Source organism: Notamacropus eugenii, chromosome Y (assembly GCF_028372415.1).
Source record: "Notamacropus eugenii isolate mMacEug1 chromosome Y, mMacEug1.pri_v2, whole genome shotgun sequence".
In the NCBI taxonomy this organism is placed as follows: Eukaryota; Metazoa; Chordata; class Mammalia; order Diprotodontia; family Macropodidae; genus Notamacropus; species Notamacropus eugenii.
In genome coordinates, this window is record NC_092880.1 from 4076848 (window position 1) to 4102690 (window position 25843).

General features: G+C 36.7%; 1 pseudogene; it reads left to right on the forward strand.

The window, feature by feature from the left end:
- Nucleotides 1–9841: 9841 nt before the first annotated feature.
- On the forward strand, nucleotides 9842–10790 carry LOC140516715 (olfactory receptor 10AG1-like; annotated as a pseudogene).
- Nucleotides 10791–25843: the final 15053 nt, after the last annotated feature.

Consider the following 25843-nt stretch of genomic DNA (forward strand, 5'->3'; position numbering starts at 1 on the left):
TTTTGCTACTGCTTTCCAGCCACGTTTCAGGAAGTATCTGGTGGTGAACAGGGGTGGAACCCTTCCTCCCAGCGCCATCTTGTTCATGCCTTACCAATCTCCCCTCAGATTACCTGAGCCGTGATTGGTGTACGCCGTCCAAGAGAGCTGAGGGTTGGCAATTCCCTTACAATTCCCCCTTTTTGTTTTGATACATCCGATCTTTAAGGATAAAGAACACTTTGCTTACTGGAAAGTAGAGCATTATACAAACTATGCAATGCAAACTTAATACATATGGGTATAATAGTGCATCCTAAAAACAATACTACGAAGCCTATCATACTTGGCACAAACCAATTTTTGACAGATCCCTAAGAAATAATATGCTTAAAGAAATCATTTATCTTTGCTAGTGTTTTTTCAGGTACAAAATTAGTATTTTCTTCTTCATCAATCTCTTGTGCTAGTTTTATCAATTGTTGAATTTCCAATGTAATATTGTCGGCAACTAACCCATGTAACTGTGTCCTAATTTCTTCCCATCACATCTGAGGCTCATATTTTTTCTTTGTTAGACAAAATGTATTATATCTGTGATCACACTGTAATTTTTCTTACAGTTGTATCATTGCAACTTCTTCTCTAGTTACTTCAGTTGCCTTTTGTAAAGAATAAAGGGCTTTATAAAACTCATCATCTATCTTTGCTTGTTGTCTAAATCCAGCAGATACATTTTTCATAAGAGCATGTAATTCAGAAGCTTGAACCATTTCATTCTGGGTATTATAAATTGACTTAGCCAATGAAGCAGATGCCAAGATGACTTCAACTAATAAAGTAATTCCTAAAACTACACATGAAACACATCCTTTTAACTCTAATCATCAATTCATCCAATTGTTTGTCCAGTGTATATATTACTTCATCACTGGGTGTCTTATACCACCCTTTTGCCTTGACTGCTGTTAAAGCATAGTGTGGCCTTGTTAAAATGAATATTCTCCCATCAATCTTTGGCCCTATGCATTCTTGCACAGAACAATTCTGACAAGTGAAATTGTAAATTCCTGTCCGATTTCTATATATCTCCAATGTTGATCTATTGTCTCTATCCCAAAGAAATGCATATTTATTCCCTAAACATACTCTCCCTGTCAGTAAAATAACATTATTTTTGTCCTTTTCTGAAACTGCAGACATAGCCTGTATAGTCTGTCCTCCCATAGCCATTATAATTTTGTCTACCCCCTGAACTGGTCTCCCTATCAGAGGATACCCCTTGTGGTAGATATACATTTGTCTAGGAAACTCTGGGGCAAATCTTGCATCTGGTGCATATGAAAGATTGTGACATGAATACAACATTTCTGTGTAATTCCCAAATGTTAACTCTGTTTGTTGACATGTATGGGTATGACAATTCTCAAACGATAAAAAACCTGCATATAGATGTCATAAGGTTACATTTGTCTTTTTAAACAAATCACAAAATGGTCTATATCCCATACCCCGAAAAAGTCCTGCAAAGTCTGTATTTGACCAGGTTACCATTGTCCCATTTATTCTCCAGGTGAACAAATAATAAGCATGTTGCCGATCTTTCTCATCTAAAGCATCTCTCCCATACACTATGGTGGCACACCAAGGATACCTTTCTTTCCCCTTCACCTGTGTATAATTGAAACTGGACCCATTCCAGATCCCTGAAATACCTTTCTGTATACAGAATGGAAAACCTGAAACTAAGCCTGAAAAATTAAAATGTCTCTGAAATACAGTCTCATTAATAGTCTTTGTCTCTGTGTCAACTCCATCATTTCCATACATGTGGGAAATGTTACCATGAAGAATGAATTTTGGCATTGTCTCACTCCATGACATCACTCTCAGCCATGGTGGTTCCATGACGTACGCTCATCTCAGTTGTTCCGTCTGTCTGGAGTCCTTCTCCTGTGTTTGAAGAGAGGGCGCGGAATGGTTGCATAGTAGGAGTGTTGTGAGAAAGATCAGGAGCACCATTATATTGTAGATGGCTAAAAACCTGACAAAGTTTCTGTAACTATCTTTGTTGTCTCTATCGTGCCCCCTGTGACTTCTTCATCGTGATTGCTGTCTTCCAACACTCGGATACGTTTCACTGGAACCCACACCTCTTTATTGTCATCTGTTAAAACACAAACATATCCTTTTCCCCAAGTTAATACTATATGAGGACCAAACCATTGTTTATTCTCATCATGCCACATCACCTTACGGGCTTTGGCATTCAATGCATTTGCTGTAACTGACTTGGTCTTAATAGACTCAGTCTTTGTAGAAGATGTTAAAAATTTCATAGCGGCTGATAAGCCATCATCATCAAATTTCAAATAATTTAATGTGTAAACAGCCAATTGTAATTTGTCATCAATTCCTGGTCCAGCTCCCCCTTTTTGTTTTTGCAAATAAGTTTTCAACGAGCTATTTGCCTGCTCTACTATAGCTTGACCAGTAGGACAATGGGGTATTCCAGTAACATGTGATATAGAGAATTCTGCCATGAACTGTTGAATGGCTTTGCTAGTATAAGCTGGACCATTGTCTGTTTTAATACTTCTTGGCACACCATGATGGGCAAAGCAATGTAAGAGGTGTGCTCTGACATCCTTCCACAACACCTATTGTTGCTGGGGTGCAATCTACTTTTTACTAATAATTCTGATATCATTACGGCCCAAAAATGAAAAGAATGTTTGTGAAGGAGTAAGGCTGTCATAATCTAAGGTTAAGTTGTTCATTGTATATACGGCCTGTGCCAATTGTTCCCGAGGGGACCTACCAAGCATTCCCCTATTTGTTTTTGAAGGAACAGGTTGAGAGTTTTATTCTTCCTATATACTATTGCCTGACTCATAGAGTTACATGGTATTCCTGAAATATGAATGATTTATAAAAAGAAATTCAGTATTAGAACTGGGGACCAAGTACATGCACTCAAGCACCCCACCCTGTCCCCCTATAAACAGATGAGACCCAACATATTTTGGGATAAGGGATGAAGGTCTCAACTTCTGAAATTGCTTCCTGCTGAGATTGGACATAGAGCTGATCCTGCCTCACAGGGTCCTAACATTGGAGGGGTTGTGTCTTTAACCAATATGAGGAACTTGACGATTCAGAGGGTGATAGGTGATGGTCTTGGACAAAGAAACCTAGAAAACACAAATCTGGCACAGAGATTAAACAAACAAGAATCAAAAAGGAGTAAGAATAAAATAATTAGAAGTGAGGTGGGTGTGAGAATACTGTCAGACATCCTCACACTCTCTTGACATACTTAGTAACTATCTAGGATAGGAGGGGCTTGAATGATTCACATTTGTCTCCAACCTCCTTATCTGCTTTCTATATATTTTGATCAAGCTTGTATTTAGCTTTCCAAATCTCTCAAACTGATCATTTAGACTGCTTCATATTCCTTTATATTTCTACCATAGACAACATAGTCCATAAGTTATTACTGTTAACTAGCATAGCTGTATTATCTTAAACAAAAGAGATTTCTAAGTTGAACCTCACAACTGAATAGATGATCATCGTTGTTTGATCAGCTTGTTTATCTTTTTCTGATTATATTCACTCTGGAAGAAAAAACTTTAGAAATTAAGTTGTTAATAAGTTCATACATTAATATTAACTTTTGCTTATTAAAACAACAAGATCTGTTCTGCTTTATAGATCATTACATATTAAGTATCGATACATTATCTTGAAAATGAAAATTTTCATAGGCTTTAGCCTTATTTTGAAAAATATTTCTTCTAAAAATATTCCTTGTTCTTTTTTAAAACAGTCGAAATTTTATCATAATGTTAAGAGAGTTACTAAACTCTTTTTTAAAAAGAAGATTAGGTGAAATCTTTTAAAATGATAGTTGTCTTTTCACTTTTAAGCAAAAATAAACCTTTTAAAATGAAAATTTATTAAAACTTAGTTGGTATAAAAATGTTCTAAGGAATATAAATTCCCAAAGTATTATAACAAACCAAATTCTTAGGTATTCCAGAATTCCTAGATATCACAAAATGTTTTAATAAAAGTGCATAATAGAATCTCACATTGGTAACAGTAAGAGAGTGATTCCAAAAAAAAAGAAATTACTGCTTTAAACAATAGGGACATCTTAAGGTGAGTCTTAAGTCATTTACATAAATTTCTGAACATGTTCCAGTTTCAGATAAAAATAATATTAAGTTTTCCAGTAAGATTACACAAAAGGGCTTACATGTTATACGGACTACTTGTAATTGATCATAGAAGTTTGCTATAAAAGGAAAAAATACAGACATGTGATACAGCAAATATGATAGGATAAAACATCTTTGACTCTGTTTGGATTCAGATAGGAGTGAAATTTTCCAATCATGCAGTATCTGTATTATAGCCAGACTCAGGAATAGTCAGGTGCAAAAGATTCCTTTATAAAAGGACACAATGGGGAAACTGATCAGGAGGATCCCATCCTAGATTAAGTCTAGAATTGTCCCCTCACTGTTTCCTCTCCAGATATAAATTTCACCTGATACCAGTACAGGATGTAGGATCACAGTCCCTCTGAGTAACTTGTGGCATATTCTTTCAGATACTGATCTAATGCAGACAACTATACTCAAATTCACACTTAAACAAAAATATTTATGGTCTCAAATGCTTTTACCTTAAACAGCAAATTTCACTAATCCCAACTTAAAGCCAAATAGAGTTGTTTGTATTCCCATGAAGTTGCAATTAGCGATGAAGATTAACATGACTCACATACATAAGAGATTTCATTTAAGATCCTTCCTTCTCATGTTTAAAACTTGTCCTGATATAAAAGTCAATTATTAAAAATGTTTTCTATCTATTACAACTATTGAGCAAGTCACATTCATTGTTTATGAATTACATAAGCCAAACAAATTTCTTTCTTGGGACTGATGACCTTGTCCACATGAAAGAGGCCTTGGCAGTTTTAAAAAATAAAAGGAATTGGCATGAATCCCATGCTTGCTAAACCCCAAATATACTGTCTGGACTGTTCTGAATGGGCAGAACCAGTCTAAATAAAATTTTTACTCCATTCTTTTCTTTCTATACACAGTAATCAATTAACAATATTAGGTTTAGCATTAAAACAGCAACTTCAAAAACTTAGTTAACAATCTTACAACTTTTATAAATGATAAACAAATTATTTTAGCTGTAATTTCTTTAACAGGCAAAGGTGAAAATACCTGGTTTTCTAAATGGCAATTACAAAACATTATAAGATAAGGTTAGTAGGACTGATAAAATTTTTAAGTAACATAAATGGCTACACACAATTTTTCCAACATCTTTTAGTTTCAACAAGATTCAGATTACAAATTGCTTTCTTTAATACCATTTCTGGATTACAGAGTAAAATAAAAATCACAATGGTTCTAATTTTTACTCAAGAAAATTTCACGTCTATGTCTACTCCTTAAAAATGTGTTTGAAAGAGAAAGTTGTAAAACTGCAAGTGGAAGTGAGGGAGACTCTGGAACAAAGTCCAGTGGCGCCAGTCCCCTCCTCTCCACTTGGAAGTTCACATCTTCATCTCTGAGGTGTCTTTTTTCATTTTTAGTTTTATGCATATTCTCAATTTGCCTTAATGCCAAATATTTGGATTCCATGTACATTTCTCTGGAATTAATTATGCAATAGAAGTAGTATGATCTACATTTCATATATTAACTTTTTTAAGCTTTATTTCAGTTTTTGAAATCAAACAAGCATTTCAACAACATAGGACAATTAAAAACACGATTTTTCATGCAACTTCAAATCTATTTTGTACAAATAAAGTAGGCCAAAAAATTATCATATAAATGTCTTTTTTTTCCCTCCCTCTCCTCTGAACTCAAGATGGATACCATTAGAGACAAATAGGTACATTGTAAAAGCACTTTAAATGGAAAGATCTTTCTCATTCATTAATAAGTCCATGTGGCCTGCTTAAATCACCTGGAAACCTAACTCACATGTGGTGGGAGAAGCTTGCTGAATAGATGGAACAGGAAGGGTGGAGCAGAACCTGAAGGAATTAAGTGAGAGAGGTCAGGGCAGAGTAGAAAGAACACAGGCAGGCAGGCACAGAAAGACTGAGGCTCATGAGTGTTTGCATGTGAGAAGTCCCTGGCAGAACGGGGAAGGCTTGGGAATGTCTTTCCCCCTGGGGTTTATTGACTTTTTGGTTACTATGACTGATACAGTTTCTTCTTCTGGGATTTGACTTTCTAGTATCTGAATAAATGTTTCTCTTCTGCCTTCTATATAGAGAGTCTTTTATACTTTGTCATAGACAACTATGCTGGCATATTCATAGCCACCACCAATGTTATGAATGTTCCCTTGGCGATACAGACACACACGTAAATGTGTACGTATGTGTATAGATCTATATAGATATTTGCATGTATGTATATATATATGTATGCATGTGTATATAAGCATGCATATACATATACATGTGTGTATGTGTGTATATATGTATATGTGCCTGTGTGTACATGGATGTATATATGTATGTTGATGCATGTATCTGTGTGTACATGCATATACATATACTATATGTGCATGCACATGTGTGTTGTGTGTATATGTATATATCTCTATGTGTGTATATACACACGAATGAGTGCTCATATGTGTGTATGCAATACATGTGTGTGCATATGTACCCATGTACATATATACATGTGTGCATAGATATGCACATAGTAATGGATGTATGCATGTGTGTCGATACAAAATTATAGATAAGTATTTGCATAACATATGTATGTATATACAAATAATATATCTGTATATATACATATATACATGTATATGCGTATGTATATGTGTATATATGCACATGTATACACATACATGTGTGTATGTATATTTGTTATTTCTTTCTCTGGATACAGACAGCATCTTTCTTCATTTGTCTTTTATGGTTTGTGTAGACATAGTAGACAAAATAACGAACCATTTTTCATATTCAATGTACCGTCACCCATAACCCTGATACAATTTGAACAACCAGTCCAAATAGGATAGTTCATGGAGTAACCTTCATGAAGTGCAATATAAATAGTTTGTTCTCAGAAAGAAACATTAATGCTAAGCAATTAATACAAAGCCAAGTAGAATAAAAAATAGTGACCACTTATAGTAATACTTAATATGATTGATTTAAGCACTTATGAACATATCTGAGAGTTCTTTATGCTTTCAATTTAATTAAATTTTTAAAAAAATATTGAAAATATATTTACTCTTGGAAGGGCTTTCAGGAATCATCTAGTGTAATATTTTCATTTTAGATGTAGGGGAAATGAAAGTCATACTTAAGAAAGGGTAGGAGATCATTTTAGTGTGTAATAGCTGGAATTTATGTTGCTATTTGGTGACAAGTCAATTTGGTGTGATTAGCATAGCCTGAAGATTATATTCTACAAGGAGAGATAGGCTGATGAAAGGCCTTGGATTCATGTCTTAGGAAAATCAACTGAAGCAGGTGGGGATATTGAGCCTAAAGAAGAAATGACACCATTCCCAGCTTTCAGTGACTTAATGTCTTCCTATCACTCATAAGGATCTGGCGTCATAGATTTAGAGCTTTAAGGAAATTTAGAAGTCATTTGACCCATTGACAGAAGAAGAAACTGAGGAACAAGCAAGTTAGAGGCTTGTCCAAGGTGACACAGATAGTAAGTAGTAGAAGGGAAATCAAAACACTAATCCTCATATTTTAAATCAAGCTTGTGTGTGTGTGTGTGTGTGTGTGTGTGTGTAATATTTTTTGCACTTTACTGCCTCCCAGTCTTCCTAGTTCTTTGAACAGAATTGTTTAATTCAAACGTATCTTTCTTTAATAGTGACAAAACTCAGGTTGTCTCTCCTGATTTTAGTCCCTGTCAGCATTTACTCCCTTATATGCCAATTATTTCACCGAGCCCCTTGCAGCCTGCTCTCTCAGTGGGAAACTCATATAATAATTTATTTTAAGATGCTTTTGGAAGTATTTTAATTTGATTTCAAACGGCATTACAATTACACAACTTATTAAGTTCTAGCGAATATCTAATTCCAGAATTATAAACCTTATTCAATCAAGGAGATATTTTAATTTAGAAGCTCTTGTAAGTGTCTCTAGAAGCATAACATGAAGATAGCTTACTACTATTACTACTACTACTACTACTACCACTACTACTACTAAATAATATGTATGTGTGTATAAGCGTATATGTACGTGTGTGGGTATACATGCATAGACATAGACATATGGCAGAGTACTTGCCTCTGGAGAACTTCTATTTTGCTTGTACACACAGACAAGAGATATAGTAAAAGATAACAAATGAGATGGGACGGCACATGAACATTACTTTGAAAGATGGGACCAATTCTAATGAATAAAGTCTAGGAACATGTTGAGAAGGAAAAATAGAATGAATGCAAATAGAAAATAAAAATGATCATGGCTTTGAATTTCGACCATCATTGTGATTAATCATTTTTGTTTACTTATCCGATAACTACAGACTGACAGAAAGACAGTCAGAAAGACAGGCAAATAGACAGACAGACAGATAGATAGATGATAGATAGATAGATAGATAGATAGATAGATAGATAGATAGATAGATAGAGACAGATATTGACAACTGTCAAAATTCCATTCAAATTGACAATGATTCATGGACTAGAAAGGGGACTGAATGCTGAGTCGAAAGGTTTAAGATAGTTTAACCTCTCTTTTCCTGAAGTTACTGGATTTTATGTATTTTAAGAGAACTAGGTGAGAATTTGCTCAAATTTCCTTTTTTAGCCTTCACAAACATGTGATATCATGCTAATATCAATATTTGTCAAAAAATAAGCTTTCAAAACACCATGCAAAAAGGAATATTTTAGATACTGGATATATACAACAAATATGTGAATCAATCCTTTCTTCTTGTAATTTATATTTGAACAGTGAAGAGAACATGCAAAGGAAGAGATATTCACAATATGCAAATCTAGGCGGATAAAGCACGTTAACCAAATATAAGACAGCCTCAGCGGAAAAGGAATTAGTGGTTGGTCAGGACTGTAGAGCACATTGAGCGTGAGCTGAGACGTAAAAGAGACGAAGTAGGGTTTTCCAAAATGTGAAGGCAAAGAGGGAAAACATTCTAAAGATAAGATCCCACACATTGAGTTTAAGGATATAAGGCCATATATTTGGAACACCAGTAAGCCAATGTGGCAAGGTGCTTAACTATGTAAAGGACATTATTTGTCAGAAGGCTAGAAAGTAAGGTAGAGCGGAGGTTGTCAGGATTTTATTTTGGTATTAGAAATAATGGGGAGTTCCTGGACTTTACTGAGTTGAGATTGGGGGAGAGGGGGGGTTATCAAACCTGATCTTTAGACAACTCACATTGGCCACAATTTTGCTATTTGAAAGGATTAACTAGGTCTTTATTACATATAAATTAAATTTTCAATACGAGATAATTTATGGCTCCAAATTTCAGTATGAGTTTTCTTGAATATTGGAAGGCTATAAGCGAAATAAAATTTAGAACTCAACTCATGAAGAATAACACTCGGAAGCCACTTCTTGTGTGATAATAGACATAATGCATTTTTGTAGAACTGAACAATAGTCACTTAAAGGACTGAAATTTAGAATGATGAATAGAGATTATGTAATGTCCAGTCAAAAGGGAAACTTAAAAATCATCTAGCATAAACTTCGCATTTTACAGATAAAAAGCATGTGAACTGGCGAGGGGGAAATGAATTTTCCAGGCTGAACTAATTATTTCTACTGATGGAAACCTCAGGTGGGGAAATGATAAGAAGAAATAATTCTTTGGCAGCAGAATTTATTCTCTTCGGATTTTCTGACCTTCCTCACTTCCATGTCATTCTGTTTGGCCTTTTCTTAGTTATCTACATGAGTATCTTTTTGGGAAATGGCTTGATAATTTTAATAGCAATGGTTGATCCAGCTCTGCAAACCTCCATATATTTCTTCCTTGGAAACTTTTCCTTCCTGGAAATCCGTTACACATCAGTCACCATTCCCAGAATGCTGACAGACCTTTGGACACAGAAACAAAATATTTCCCTATTAGCTTGTGCTGTACAATTTGGCTTTCTGCTAATGCTAGGAGCCACTGAGTGCTTCCTCTTAACTGTAATGGCTTATGATCGTTATGTGGCTATCTGTAAGCCTCTGAACTATCCTCTCATTATGAACCACAAAATGTGTGTACAGCTAGTTTCTGGCTCCTGGACCATTGGGATTCCAGTCCAGCTAGGTCTGACATACCAGATTTTCTCTCTACCATTCTGTGGTTCTAAAACACTCTATCATATTTTCTGTGATATCCGTCCAATACTAAAGGTGGCCTGTGATGATACTTCTGTAAAAGAATTCTCTCTTTATGCTATTGTTTTGTTTGGTGTGATTCCCTTTCTATTGATACTCGGTTCCTACATCAAAATTATAGGGACTATCTTGAAGCTGTGATCAGCCATGGGAAGATCAAGAGCTTTCACCACGTGCTCCTCTCATGTCATGGTTGCTGGTTTATTCTTTTTGTCTGTCATTATGACATGTACAAACTATATCCACTCATTGTGAAGGAAATGATAAATTTTTCTCTCTTTTCTACACCATTGTAACCCCAGTGTTTAATCCCATTATTTACACCCTCAGGAACAAGGATATTTTAGTTGCTCTGAGAAAGTTCTTACCAATATCGGGAGGTTAGCAAAGTAAAGGACTGAACTCCTAGAATTTGGTTTCTTTTCTCATTTGACTCAAAAATCCTATAAAATATTTCCCAGTCTTCTCTTCAGTAGCCCAATAAAAACTTGGTCATTTCCTGTGAATAACCTCAAATATCCTGGATAACACCTTGTATTTCAAACATTACTCCACCCATTTAATAATTTCTTCCTATACTTTTAAAAAGGCCAATTTGGTCCTTCCTTTCATATTTAAATAACAAATGACTTCCCTCCCTTCTAGGGAAGGTGACAAACTGAAATGATAATTGGTTTGAATGTTCTAGTCCATGAACAATGCAGTGTCAGAAACATATGGAAAGATCATCAACACATTTTGTTTAGTACTTCTGGGAAAAAACAGTATTTCTTGTTTATGTTAATTTTTTAAAACTGCAGATCTAAATGATGCTTTTTTGAGATAATGATCATTGTCAACTGTCACTTTTAATAACACCCTTAATATTTTGGAGTCAATTTCCATGTAATTTGTAGACTTGAATTGCTCATTAAATAATAAATGAATTCTTCAATCCCTTCCCTGTGTTCATTTTATCTTTTCATTTGATGTTAATTAATATAATATATTATCATTTTAAAACATATTAGATTATTGTGTTAAAAAAATCTTGTATTACATATTATGATAATTAATCATAATAATATAAATTGAGGTAATTTGAACCTTGTCCTATTTTATAACTTAACTTCATAAAGATAGCCTTTTTAGCTTTATGGTTGATTAATTGTGCATATGTGTATGTGTGTGTGTGTGTGAGTGTGTGCGTGCGCACGCGTGTGTAGTCTGTACCTCTGTGTGTATTTGATGAATTAGAAGAAAATTTCACTCAAATAGATACAGAGTCAAGGAGGACCAGTATAGTTTACAACATTTAACTAATTAAAAATGACACAAAATATATCTTTGAAAAAATGACCACTAGAAAAAGAGAGGAGACAGTCATGCTATACTGGTTTCCATATATATTAGCAAGAGACTTTGTAGAAGACTGCCAATTCAACACATGCATCATCTATCGAGGATTTAAGGAACTTTCTGAATTCTACACATACAGAATGAGAAGCGATGGATGGGTATTTAGATCTGCAGCTTTGGTGAAAATGCCCACTTTGGTGAGAACACAAAATGATGAAAGGAATGCAACTTAGGTAGAATAAAGCTGTATTTATTTTACATTGTTATGCAAAAAATAAGTATTAGCATTTTATTAGAAATTGAAAAAAAATCTAACTTTTAAACAGTGGTATGTATAAGAAGACTATTACAGCATATAAAATGCTAATTCCGTATAAATTAGAAAGGTAAATTCCCCATTCAATACAATGTCAAAGAAATTTATACCTAATGGGGGGGAGTGCAGGATATGATGGATACTTTTCAGAATTCCAATAATTCGATCACTTCATTTCTTTATTTTTCTGATCTGATGGAAAAGTGAAGAAATTAAAAAAAAAATACTGGATAACACATTAATCATAGATTTAAAGTTGCCCCCCACCTGAGAACCTTAACTTAATCTAACACTGAATAGCAACCCTGCCCCTGCCAAAAGCCCTGAGGCTAGAAAGCAGCATTTAAATCTCAGTCCCCAAGTGCTGGCTGGGAGGATCTGGAGGCGTGGTGGGGGTGGAAAGAAGACTCAGAAGTCAACCTACTGGCTGGGAAAAGGCCCAGAAAAGGGGAAAAAAATAAGACTATAGAAGGTTACTTTCTTGATGAACAGATAATTCCTCCCTCCCTTTCTGATGAGGAAGAACAGTGCTTACCATCAGGCAAAGACACAGAAGTCAAGGCTTCTGTATCCCAGCCCACTCAATGGGCTCAGGCCATGGAAGAGGTCAAAAAGAATTTTGAAAATCAAGTTAGAGAGGTGGAGGAAAAACTGGGAAGAGCAATGAGAGACATGCAAGCGAAGAATGCAAAACAAGTAAACACCCTGCTACAGGAGACCCAAAAAAATGCTGAAGAAAATAACACCTTGAAAAATAGGCTAACTCAATTGGCAAAAGAGGTTCAAAAACCCAATGAGCAGAAGAATGCTTTCAAAAGAAGAATTAGCCAAATGGAAAAGGAGATTCAAAAGCTCACTGAAGAAAATAGTTCTTTCAAAATTAGAATGGAACAGATGGAGGCTAATGACTTTATGAGAAACCAAGAAATCACAAAACAAAACCAAAAGAATGAAAAAATAGAAGATAATGTGAAATATTTCATTGGAAAAACAACTGAACTGGAGAATAGATCCAGGAGAGACAATTGAAAAATTATGGGCCTACCTGAAAGCCATGATCAAAAAAAGAGCCTAGACACCATCTTTCATGAAATTATCAAGGAAAACTGCCCTGAGATTCTAGAACCAGAGGGCAAAATAAGTATTCAAGGAATCCACAGACCACCAACTGAAAGAGATCCAAAAAGAGAAACTCCTAGGAACATTGTTGCCAAATTCTAGAGTTCCCAGGTCAAGGAGAAAATATTGCAAACAGCTCGAAAGAAACAATTCAAGTATTGTGGAAATACAATCAGGATAACACAAGATCTAGCAGCTTCTACATTAAGGGATCAAAGGGCGTAGAATAGGATATTCCAGAAGTCAGAGGAACTAGGACTAAAACCAAGAATCACCTACCCAGCAAAACTGAGTATAGTACTTCAGGGGAAAAAATGGTCTTTCAATGAAATAGAGGACTTTCAAGCATTCTTGATGAAAAGACCAGAGCTGAAAAAAAAAATTGACTTTCAAACACAAGAATGAAGAGAAGAATGAAAAGGTAAACAGCAAAGAGAAGTCATAAGGGACTTGCTGAAGTTGAACTGTTTACATTCATACATGGAAAGACAATATTTGTAACTCTTGAAACTATTCAGTATCTGGGTACTGTGTGGGTTTACACACAGACACACGCACACGCACACGCGCACACACATAGGGACAGAGTGCACAGAGTGAATTGAAGGGGATGGGATCATATCTTAAAAAAATGAAATCAAGCACTGAGAGAGAAATATATGGGAGGCAAAAGGGAGAAATGGAATGGGGCAAATTATTTCTCATAAAAGAGGCAAGCAAAAGACTTGTTAGAGGAGGGATAAAGAGGGGAGGTGAGAGAAAAACATGAAGTTTACTCTCATCACATTCCACTAAAGGAAGGAACAAAATGCACACTCATTTTGGTATGATAACCTATCTTACAATACAGGAAAGTGGGGGGTAAGGGGATAAGTAGGGTGGGCGGGATGAAGGAAGGGAGGGCATGGGGAGGAGGGAGCAATTTGAGGTCAACACTTATGGGAAGGGACAAGATCAAAAGAGAGAATAGAAGTAATTGGGGGCGGGATAGGATGGAGGGAAATATAGTTAGTCTTATACAACATGACTGTTATGGAAGTCATTTGCAAAACTACACAGATTTGGCCTATATTGAATTGCTTGCCTTCCAAAAGTAGGAGGCGGGGAGGGAGGGAGAAAAAGAAATTGGAACTTAAAGTTTTAGGAACAACTGTCGAGTACTGTTCTTGCCACTAGGAAATAAGAAATACAGGTCAAGGGGTATAGACAGTTATTTGACCCTACAGGACAGAGGAGAGGATGGAGACAAGGGCAGAGAGACATAATAAGAGGAGAGAGCAGATTGGTGATGGGGGCAATTGGAATGCTCGGTGTTTTGGGGTGGGGGAGGGGACAAGGGGGAAGAAAATTTGGAACCCAAAATTTTGTGTAAATGAATGTTAAAAGTTAAATAATAAATTTAAAAAAAAACAATAGTACCTAACTCCAAAGCTTATTATGAGGATTAAATGAGATACTTACAAAGTGTTTTTGCAAACATTAAAGTGATATAGAACTAAAAAAAAAAGATCAAGCAGGAAGCAGAAAGCTGGACAAGAATTTTTGCAACTAATGTCTGTGATTAAGGCCTCATTTCTAATATGTATAGAGAACTGAGTCAAATTTACAAAAATGCAAGTCATTCCCCAACTGATAAATGGTAAAAGTATTTGGACAGGCAGGTTTCAGAAGAAGATATTAAAGTCATGGATAGTTATACGAAAAAATGCTCTAAACCACTATTCTTTTTTTTTTTTATTTTGTAATGTTTAACAGTCACTGCCATACAATTGTGATTTTATCCCCCCCACCTACCCCCCACTCCCCCCTCCCTCCCCACGACTGCATACAATTCTGTATAGATTCTACATATACTTTGCTATTGAGTATATTTTCACTATAGTCATGCTATGTAGTCAGACTAAGATAAATGAAAGAAATCGTATAACAAATCAGAACATGATACACAAACACATACACATACACAAACATGATCTGCTACAATATGTGAGTGACTTCCATATTTCTCTCTCTGAGTGTGGCAGGCATTTTGCCTTGAGATCCTCCATTGGGATTTTTTTTTTTTTTTGGTAAGAAGTTCTTGTGTTATTACAAAAATCTAAGTCTACCAGAAAAAACTCTCACACACTGTGGTTGTTGCTGTGCATAAAGTTCTCCTGGTTCTGCTCCTTTCACTCAGCATCAGGTCATATAAGTCCTTCCAGGCCTCTCTGAAGTCTTCTTGTTTATCATTTCTTATGGCACAATAGTACTCCATTACATTCATATACCATAATTTATTCAGCCACTCCCCAATTGATGGACATCCCCTTGACTTCCAGTTTTTGGCAACTACATAGAGTGCTGCTATAAATATTTTTGTACATGTGGGACCCTTTCCCATTTTTATGATCTCTTGGGGATATAGTCCTAGTAGCGATATTGCTGGGTCAAAGGGTATGCACATTTTTGTAGCCCTTTGGGCATAGTTCCAAATTGCTCTCCAGAATGGCTGGATGCGCTCGCAGCTCCACCAACAATGAATTAGTGTTCCAACTTTCCCACATCCTCTCCAGCATTTATCATTTTCTTGCTCTGTCATGTTTGCCAATCTTATAGGTGTGATGTGGTACCTCAGAGTTGTTTTGATTTGCATCTCTCTAACCAATAGTGATTTAGAGCATTTTTTCATATGATTATAGATGGCTTTAATTTCTTCCTCTGAAAATTGCCTGTTCATATCCTTTGACCATTTATCAATTGGGGAATGACTTGTATGATTGTACATTTGGATCAGTTCTCTATATATTCTAGAAATGAGGCCTTTATCCCCGAGCTTAGCTGTGAAAATTCTTTCCCAATTTACTACATCCCTCCGGATTTTGGTTGCATTGGGTTTGGTTGTGCAAAAACTTCTCAGTTTAATGTAATCAAAGTTATCCATTTTGCATTTCATAATGCTTTCTATCTCTCCTTTAGTAAAGAATTCTTCCCTTCTCCATAGATCTGATAAATACACGATTCCTTGCTTCTCCAGTTTATTCATGGTATCAATCTTTATACCTAAATCATGTACCCATTTGGACTTTATTCTTGTGTACGGTGTCAGGTATGGGTCTATGCCTAATTTCCGCCACACTGTTATCCAGTTTTCCCAGCAATTTTTGTCAAACAATGAGTTCTTATCCCAGAAGCTGGGGTCCTTGGGTTTATCAAACAGAAGGTTGCTATATTCCTTGCCTACTGCATCTTGAGTGCCAAGTCTATTCCACTTGTCTACCTCTATGTTTCTTAACCAATACCAAGTGGTTTGGATAATTGCTGCTTTATAGTACAGTTTGAGGTCTGGTAGCGCTAGGCCACCTTCCCAAGCATTTCTTTTCATTAGTCCCTTTGATATTCTGGACCTTTTGTTTTTCCAAATGAATTTTGATATTATTTTGTCCAGCTCTAGAAAGTAATTGTCTGATAGTTTAATTGGTATGGCACTAAATAAGTATATTAATTTGGGTAGAATTGTCATTTTTATTATATTAGCACGGCCTACCCATGAGCAACTAATGTTTTTCCACTTACTTAAATCTGACTTTATTTGTGCAAAAAGTGTCTTGTAATTGTGTTCATATAATCCCTGGGTTTGTTTTGGCAGGTAGACTCCTAAGTATTTTATACTGTCTACCCTAACTTTAAATGGGATTTCTCTTTCTATCTCTTGCTGTTGGACTTTGTTGCTAATATATAGGAATGCAGAAGATTTGTGTGGGTTTATTTTGTACCCTGCAACTTTGCCAAAGTTGTTTATTAATTCTAGTAATTTTTTACTTGAATCTCTGGGATTCTCTAGGTAAATCATCATATCATCTGCAAAGAGTGGTAACTTAGTTTCTTCTTTGGCTATTTTAATTCCTTGGATATCTTTATCTTGTCTAATTGCTACAGATAACATTTCTAGTACCATATTAAATAATAGTGGTGATAATGGACAACCTTGTTTCACCCCTGATCTTATTGGGAATGCATCTAGCTTATCCCCATTGCATATAATGCTTGCTGAAGGTTTTAGATAGATACTGCTTATTATTTTATGGAAAGTTCCCTTTATTCCTACATTCTCCAATGTTTTTAGTAGGAATGGATGTTGTATTTTGTCAAAAGCTTTTTCTGCATCTATTGAGATAATCATGTGGTTTTTGTTAGCTTTTTTGTTGATGTGATCGATAATGCTAATAGTTTTCCTAATATTGAACCAGCCCTGTAGTCGTGGTATGAATCCTACCTGATCATAATGTATTAATCTCGTGATAAGATGCTGTATTCGTTTTGCTACAATCTTATTTAAAATTTTTGCATCTATATTCATTAGGGAAATTGGTCTATAATTTTCTTTCTCTGTTTTGTCTCTTCCTGGTTTGGGTATCAAAACCATATTTGTATCATAGAAAGAATTTGGGAGGACTCCTTCTTCCCCGATTTTCAAGAATAGTGTATGTAGTATTGGAATTAACTGTTCTTTAAATGTTTGATAGAATTCACTTGTGAATCCATCTGGCCCTGGAGATTTTTTCCTAGGGAGTTCATTGATGGCTTGTTCAATTTCTTTTTCTGAGATGGGGTTGTTTAAGTAATCAACTTCCTCTTCTGTTAATCTGGGCAATTTGTATTTTTTAAAATATTCACCCATCTCATTTAGATTATCGAATTTGTGGTCATAAAGTTGGGCAAAGTAGTTTCTAATTATTGTTTTAATTTCCTCCTCATTGGAGGTGAGTTCACCCCTTTCATTTTTAATATTAATAATTTAGTTTTCTTCTTTCTTTTTTTTAATCAGATTGACCAAAGGTTTATCAATTTTATTAGTTTTTTTCATAAAATCAACTATTGGTTTTATTTATTAATTCAATAGTCTTCTTAATTTCAATTTTATTAATCTCTCCTTTGGTTTTCAGTATTTCTAATTTGGTATTTACTTGGGGATTTTCAATTTGTTCTTTTTCTAGCTTTTTCAACTGCAAGCCTAAGTCATTGATCTCCTCTTTCTCTATTTTATTTATGTAAGCATTCAGAGATATAAAACTTCCCCTAAAAACTGCTTTTGCAGTATCCCGTAAGTTTTGGTATGTTGTCTCACTATTGTCATTCTCTCGAATGAAATTGTTGATTGTTTCTATGATTTCTTCTTTAACCCAACCCTTCTTTAGAATTAGATTATTTAGTTTCCAATTGATTTTTGGTTTCTCTTTCCATGGCCTTTCATTACATGTAATTTTTAATGCATTATGATCTGAAAAGGATGCATTGATTATCTCTACCTTTCTGCACTGGATTGTGAGATTTTTATGTCCTAGTACATGGTCAATTTTTGTAAATGTTCCATGTACCGCTGAGAAAAAAGTATATTCCTTTCTATTCCCATTTAATTTTCTCCAAAGATCTATCATATCTACCTTATCCAGAGTTTTATTTACCTCCTTAACCTCTTTCTTGCTTATTTTGAGGTTGGATTTATCGAGTTCAGAGAGGGGGAGGTTGAGGTCCCCCACTAGTATAGTTTTGCTATCAATTTCTTCCTTCAACTCCCCCAACCTCTCCTCTAAGAATCTGGATGCCATACCACTTGGAGCATACATGTTTAGTAATGATATTGCTTCGTTGTCTATGGTGCCTTTTAGCAGGATATAGTTTCCATCCTTATCCCTTTTGATTAGATCTATTTCTGCTTTCGCTTTGTCTGAGATTAGGATTGCTACTCCTGCCTTTCTTACAGGAGCTGAAGCACAATATATTCTGCTCCATCCTTTGACCTTTATCCTATGTGTATCCCCCCGTTTCAAATGTGTTTCTTGTAAGCAGCATATTGTTGGATTATGGCTTTTAATCCATTCTGCTATCCGTCTCCCTTTTATGGGAGAGTTCATTCCATTCACATTCACAGTTATGATTACAATCTGTGTATTTCCCTCCAACCTCTTTCCCACCATTTGTGCTTTTAGCTCTCCCGTCTCCCTTCCCCTCCTCAATAGTATTCACTTTTCTCCCCCTCCTCCTGCAGCCTTCCCCTCCTTCTTTTGACCCCCCTCCCTTTTAGTTCCCTTTACTCTTATTGCTTCTTTCCTCCCTTTTAGCCACCCTCCCCTTTCTTCCCCCTTCCCCTCCTACTACCTATAGAGCTAGTTAGGCTTATCTACTTAAGATTATTGTTCCCTCCTTTGAACAAATCAGATGAGAGTACCTCTCAAACAATGCTCATCTCCCTCCCCTCCTTCCCTCTACTATAGTTTTGTACTTCTTCCTGTGATATAATTTTCTGCTTCCCCCTTTCCACACCTCCTATTACATTCCCTTCTCATACTTAAATCATATTTTTGACATGACATCATTTACTTTATGCCCGTTCCCTCTACATATATCCCTTTTATCGTAATAGCTGCACAGTTCTCAAGATTAACAGGTATCATCTTCCCTTATAGGGAGGTAAACAGTTTGCCCTAATTGAGTAGCAAGTTTTTGTTTTTGTTTTTTCCCCTCTGTTTACCTTTTTATGATTCTCTGGAGACCTGCATTTGAAGATCAAATTGTCTATTGAGTTCTGGCGTTTTGGTCAGGAAGCTCTGGAAATCCCTTATTTCGTTGAATGACTTTCTCCTTGCCTGAAATGTTATGCTGAACTTTGCTGGGTAGTTGATCCTTGGTTGAAGTCCCAACTCCTTTGCCTTACGGAATATTGGGTTCCAATTCTTTCGATCTTTTAATGTAGAAGCTGCAAGGTCCTGTGTGATCCTGACTGTGTGTCCTTGATATTTGAATTGTTTCTTTCTGGCTGCTTGTAGTATTTTCTCCTTCACTTGATAGCTCTGGAATTTGGCAACGATATTTCTTGGGGTTTTGAGTTTGGGATCCCTTTCGGGAGGGGAACGGTGGATTCTTTCGATGACTATTTTGCCCTCTGAGTCTAGTACTTCTGGACAGTTTTCCTTGATGATTTCCTGGAAGATATTGTCCAGACTCTTTTCTTCATCATGGGTTTCTGGCAGGCCAATAATTCTTAGATTTTCTCTCCTGGATCTGTTTTCCAGGTCAGTTGTTTTTCCAATTAAATATTTTACATTTTCTTCTATTTTTTCATTCTTTAGATTTTGTTTGACGATTCTTGTTGCCTCATTGAGTCATTAGTTTGTACTTGCCCAATTCTAATCTTCATCGTAGTGTTTTCTTCAGTTAGCTTTTCCAACTCCTTTTCCATCTGACCAATTTTTCCCTTTAAGGAGCTATTTTCTCCATTTAATTTTTGTACTTCTTTTTCCAATCGACCAATTTTCCCAGTTAGGTTTTGGGTTTCCTTTTCCATCTGATCAATTTTCCCAATTAGGTTTTTGGTTTCCTTTTCCATTTGATTAGCTCTTCCTTTTAGGGAATTATACTCTCCAGTTAATTTTTGAACTTCCTTTTCCATTTCTTTAATTTTCTTTTTCAGGGTGATGTTCTCATCAGTGAATTCTTTTTTTATAGTTTTAAAATCATTGGCCAGTTTTTCTTTTACATCCTTCTTCAGACGTTCCAGGTAATCTAGTTGTGCTTGCGAGAAATTCATAGTCCCATCCGAGGTTTCAGATGGAAGTACAGTCTCAGCTCTAACCTCTTTGGTGTTTGTGTTTTGGTCCTTATCCCCATAGAAAGATTCTATGGTATTTCACTTTTCGTCTGCTTTTTCCGATTCATGATGTTGGCTGAGTGTTGTAGCTTTTGGTTCTTTCAGTCAGAAGGTACAGATCTTTAAGTTGAGCTGATGTGTGTCTAGGCTAAAAGCAGGCTTTTGTTTTTTGTTTCCCCGATCAACCCTGGGGTTAGCTTGTTAGGTGTGTGGGAGGTGTGGTCTGGTCTCAGGCTATCTCCTCAGCTGACTGGAGGCAAAGGCAAGGTCAGGGGATGGTAATCCCAGCTTCCCTATTGTCTTCCCTTTTCTTCTGGAGGGCTGGGGCACGCCTAGAAGCTAACGCGTGTTCCCGCCCCTCCTGGGGCTCGTCTCCTGGCTCTGAGGCTTGCCTGGGTCTCAGTGCGAATTTTCTCTGCCCTGGGTCGTCTGTCCCTCCAGATCGCCTCCACCACAGTAGGAAGAATTCCCCTTTGCCACTTTTACAGCCTCTGGTGTTATGAGACCACCCGCCCCCTTCTGCTGTTCCTGCTGATCCAGGATTAATCTGGGGAAGAATTTTATGGTTCCCTCAGGGTCATCAGAGGGGAGGAGAGAGCACTTACTGATCACTCTGCCATCCCAGTTCCTGGAAGTTCAAGTAGTGACCCACCGAAGTCCGTTTTCAGGCTGAAGATTTCAAGGAATGCTGCGCTGATGTCTGGCACTCAGCGGCTCTCACCGGCTCGGCCTGGCTTATCTCCTGCTCCGCTGGTCTCGCCCGCCACTCTCGGGCTCCTCTGGTCCCCTCCGCCCTGCCGCGCTGACTGCACTGCACTGTGCGCCGGGGTCTTACCCCCGTGGAACAGATCCCTCCCGTGGACCCTCCGGTCCAGCCTGGGCTCCGAATCCGTCAAAGTCCGTCACCCACTGGATTTTACACCTCCAAAGTCTGGTCAGACTCCCCCCCCCAGATATATCCAGAGGAGTTTTTCCAGGAGCTTAGGTGAGTCATTGCTTTCACTCCGCCATCTTGGCTCCGCCCCATCTCTAAACCACTATTCTTTAGAGAGATGCATATCAAAACATCTCTGAGGTACCACCTCACACCTATCAGATTGACCAACATGATAAAACAGGAAGATGAGAAATGTTGGATTTGTGAGAGAGTTGGAACATTAAATCATTACTGGTGGAGCTCTCAGCTGATGTAACCATTCTGAGAAGCAATTTGAAACTATGCCCAAAGGGTTACAAATATGTGGATACCCTTTTACCCAGCAATATGGCTTCCAGGCCTGCATCCCAACGAAATCACAAAAATAGAAACTGTCTCACATGTACAAAAATATTTATAGCAACTCTCTTTGTGTTGGCCAAGAAGTGGAAATCAAGGGGATGCCCTTCAATTGGGGAAAGGTGGAATGACTTGTGGTATATGAATGTAATGGAATACTCTTGTCCTTTAAGAAATCATGAACAAGCAGAATCCAGAGAGGCCTGGAAACACTGATATGATCTGCTACTTAGAAAAAGATGCAGAACCAGAAGAATTTTGTACACAGCAACAACCACAGTATGTGAGGAACTTTTCTTGTAGATTTAGTCCTTCATAGGAATGCAAGGACCTAAAAAATTCCCAGTGGATTGTTGAGGCAAAACGTCTTCCACATCCAGGAAAGAATTATGAAATTGGATTGCAACATGAAGCAGATGATTTTCTTTTGTATTATATTTTGCTTTGTTCTATGGTTTTTCCTATTCCTTTTAATTTTTCTCTTCAAGAAGACTAAAGTGAAAATGTATTTACTAGGAATGTGTGTCTATATCCTATGTAAGACTGCATGCCTTCTAGAGGAGAGTGTGGCGAGGGAGGTGTGAAGGTGGGAGGGGGGCAATCTAAGATATATGGAAATGACTGTGACATCAATAAAATCATTTGCAAAAAGAATTATTTTTCTCAGTGAGCTTTGGACCTCCTTTTCCACTTGCCAAATTCTGCTTTTTAAAGCATTCTTCTCCTCATTGAATTTTTAAAATTCTTTTGCCATTTAGGCTAGTCTATTTTTAAAGGTGTTTTTTTTCTTTAGCTTTTTTTGGGGTATCCTATAGCAAGCTGTTAACTCTCTTTTCATGATTTTCTTGCATTGGTCTCCTTGTTCTTCCCTATTTTTCCTCCACCTCTTTTCCTTGATTTTCAACATCATTTTTGAGCTCTTCCATGTCCTGAGACAACAGCATATATTTTTTGGAGGTTTTGGATTTTGAAGAACTGACTTTGATGTCTTCCTCTAATGGTATGCTTTGTACTTCCTCATCCAAAAAGATGGAAGAAAATACCTTTTCACCAAGAAAGTAGCCTTCTATAGTCTTGTTTTTTCCCCTTTTGGGGGCATTTTCCCAGCCAGTTACTTGACTTTTGAATCCTTTGTCAAGTTGACTCTAAGGACTTGTAAATTCTTACTTCCTACAAGATGGCACAATCAAGGGAGAAGAGATTACTCCTCTTCTGCTCTACTCTCTGGTCTGGGAGGAACCACAAGCACTCTCTTGTGCCTAGGATTAGTGAGAAGGGTTGCTTCTCCAAAACCTCCATCAGTTCCCCCACAGCAGTACTCTTTCTCACCTCAGGACCACCACTCTGGACTGAGACACGGATCAGCAGCTTGATTCGCTCAGATTCTTTAGGCAGAGAGTTCCAATAGAGGCTGCTGCAGCTACAGCGACTGCTACCACCCTGGGGCTAGGTGTAGGGCTTGACTGAACTTCCCTGTCTGCAAGGTGAAAGAGCTTCTTTACCGACCTTTGAAGCTGTCACTTGGCATTTGTGGGTTAAGAAACCTGGAAACTGCAGCTGCTATCCGTGATTCCATGCCCTGAAACCTGTTCGAGACCTGTCTGTGCTGGCCAAAGCTAGGCTGTACTCTGCTCTGAGCCCAGTGATATAGACCTTACCTGTTGGTCTTGCAGGCTGCCTTGGGCTAGAAATCTCCTTCACTGTCGTTTTGTGGCTTCTGCTGCTCTAGAATTTATTTAGAGTCATTTTTACAGGTATTTTATGGGATATGGGGGGTGAGCTACATGAGGTCCATCTTTCTACTCCATCGTCTTGGCTTATTCCCCACCTGGGTAAATCGTTAAGGGAAGTTTCAAACGCTGGTTGGTTTTTGGATGAGGAAACTTGAAGGGCAAAAATCTTGTCCCAATACAATAATTTCTTATTAAATATAAGAAAGAAGTAAATAATTTTTCACATTTTTAATTATTTACATATAAGCCATAATCTTTGCTGATAATTAAAAAGAAAAGATTAGGTAGACCAAAATGTCACCTAAGGACAATGGAGAGGCATACAGTAGATATGAAGAATGAATGATTTTCAGCAATGGGATAATTCATTTTAAAAAACTGTCTTTGCCTTAGGGAGTTTGTATTCTAATTAGCAAAGAGAACACAGGAAATAAAGAATTGAACAGCTGAGATGGCAGAGGAGAAAATGTATTTCCATGATAGCAAGTTGGGAATATAGTCCCCCAAGTCAGCAGAGCTGGTTAGAAGTGAAAAAACCTGGCAGGGATATTTTTTCAAATGGAGATGCCAAAGAGAATTTCAATGACCTAAGTAAGAGGCCACAGGATTGCAGGCGTATCCAGTGAGAAGGCAGTAGGTATAGAATTTATTAAGATAAAGTTATGATCATGACAAAATAAAACAGTTCCTGGAAGTCATGTCAATAAATTAATCCATAAATCTCCTGGCAGTTGGGTCTTTGAATACTCAGAGGAGATTTTGAAATATTATTTTTTATTAATAACACTGCATTTTTTCATTTCTTCTTTCTTGTATAGGGTAAGGTATATGAGCAAAAATAAGAAGGTTTAGTATATCTAATACATCAATAATTAGTTGCTATTTTTTGTCAATAAATGAATAATTCACTTTTATCAGTATTAAACTGCAACAAAATATTGGTTACTTTTCAGAAAAATTAAAATATCAGATGAAATATGTAATAATGGTTTCAAGTTTTGATGAAAGGAGATAAATAGCAAATTAGGATACTAGAAATTAAGTGACATAAAGTTTATTCTCATCAGCATTCTGATGCAGATGCTAAATAAATGAATCAGTATGCAAATATTTCCAAGGGAAAAATGAGGAAACAAGAATGAAGTGGATGTGGTAGTATCTCATTTCAAATTACATAAAAAATGCCATTATGTTCTAAATTATTTGGTATTGATAAGGAAGAAAGAAGGCAGAGAAAAAATGGAATAGATTTGGAAACTAAAACCTATGAAGAAGTAAAAACAATAGTAATGAATGTCATCAAAAATGCATAATGTGAAATACTATGTGGGTGATATTATTGAGGTGAAAATAAGTCTCACGGGAAAAATAGAAGGCAGTATCACTAATAAACAATTCTCAACATTCATTCGTAAAACTTTGAGTAACAACCTCTCTTCTTTCCTCCCCCTGCCACTCATCCCCACTGAAAAGGCAAACAATTCGATATAGGCTTTATATGCCTAGCTTTGCAAATGAGCTCCATAATAGTCATGTGTGTAAGACTAACTATGTTTCCCTCTATCCCATCGTGCCCTCCATTTCTTCTATTCTCTCTTTTGATATTGTCGCTCAAGTGTGTTTACTTATAATTGCTTCTTCCTCCCATTTAACCTTCCTTCCATCATGCCCCCACCCTGCTTATCCTCTTCTCCCCTACTTTCCTGCAGGGTAAGATAGATTTTCATACCAAATTGAGTGTGCGTGTTATTCTTTCCTTGAGCCAAATATGATGAGAGAAAACTTCATTTTTCCCTCTCAACTCCCCCCGTTTCCCCTCCACTGAAGACGCTTTTTCTTGCCTTTTATATGGTAGATAATTTGCCTCATTCCGTTTCTTCCTTTCTCCTCCCAATATATTTCTCTCTCATCCCTTAATATTATTATTTTAGATACGATCCCTTCCTATTCAACTCACCCTGTGCTCTCTGTCTTTCTCTCTGTCTCTCTCCCTCTGTCGCTCTGTCACTCTCTCTCTCTGTATATAATG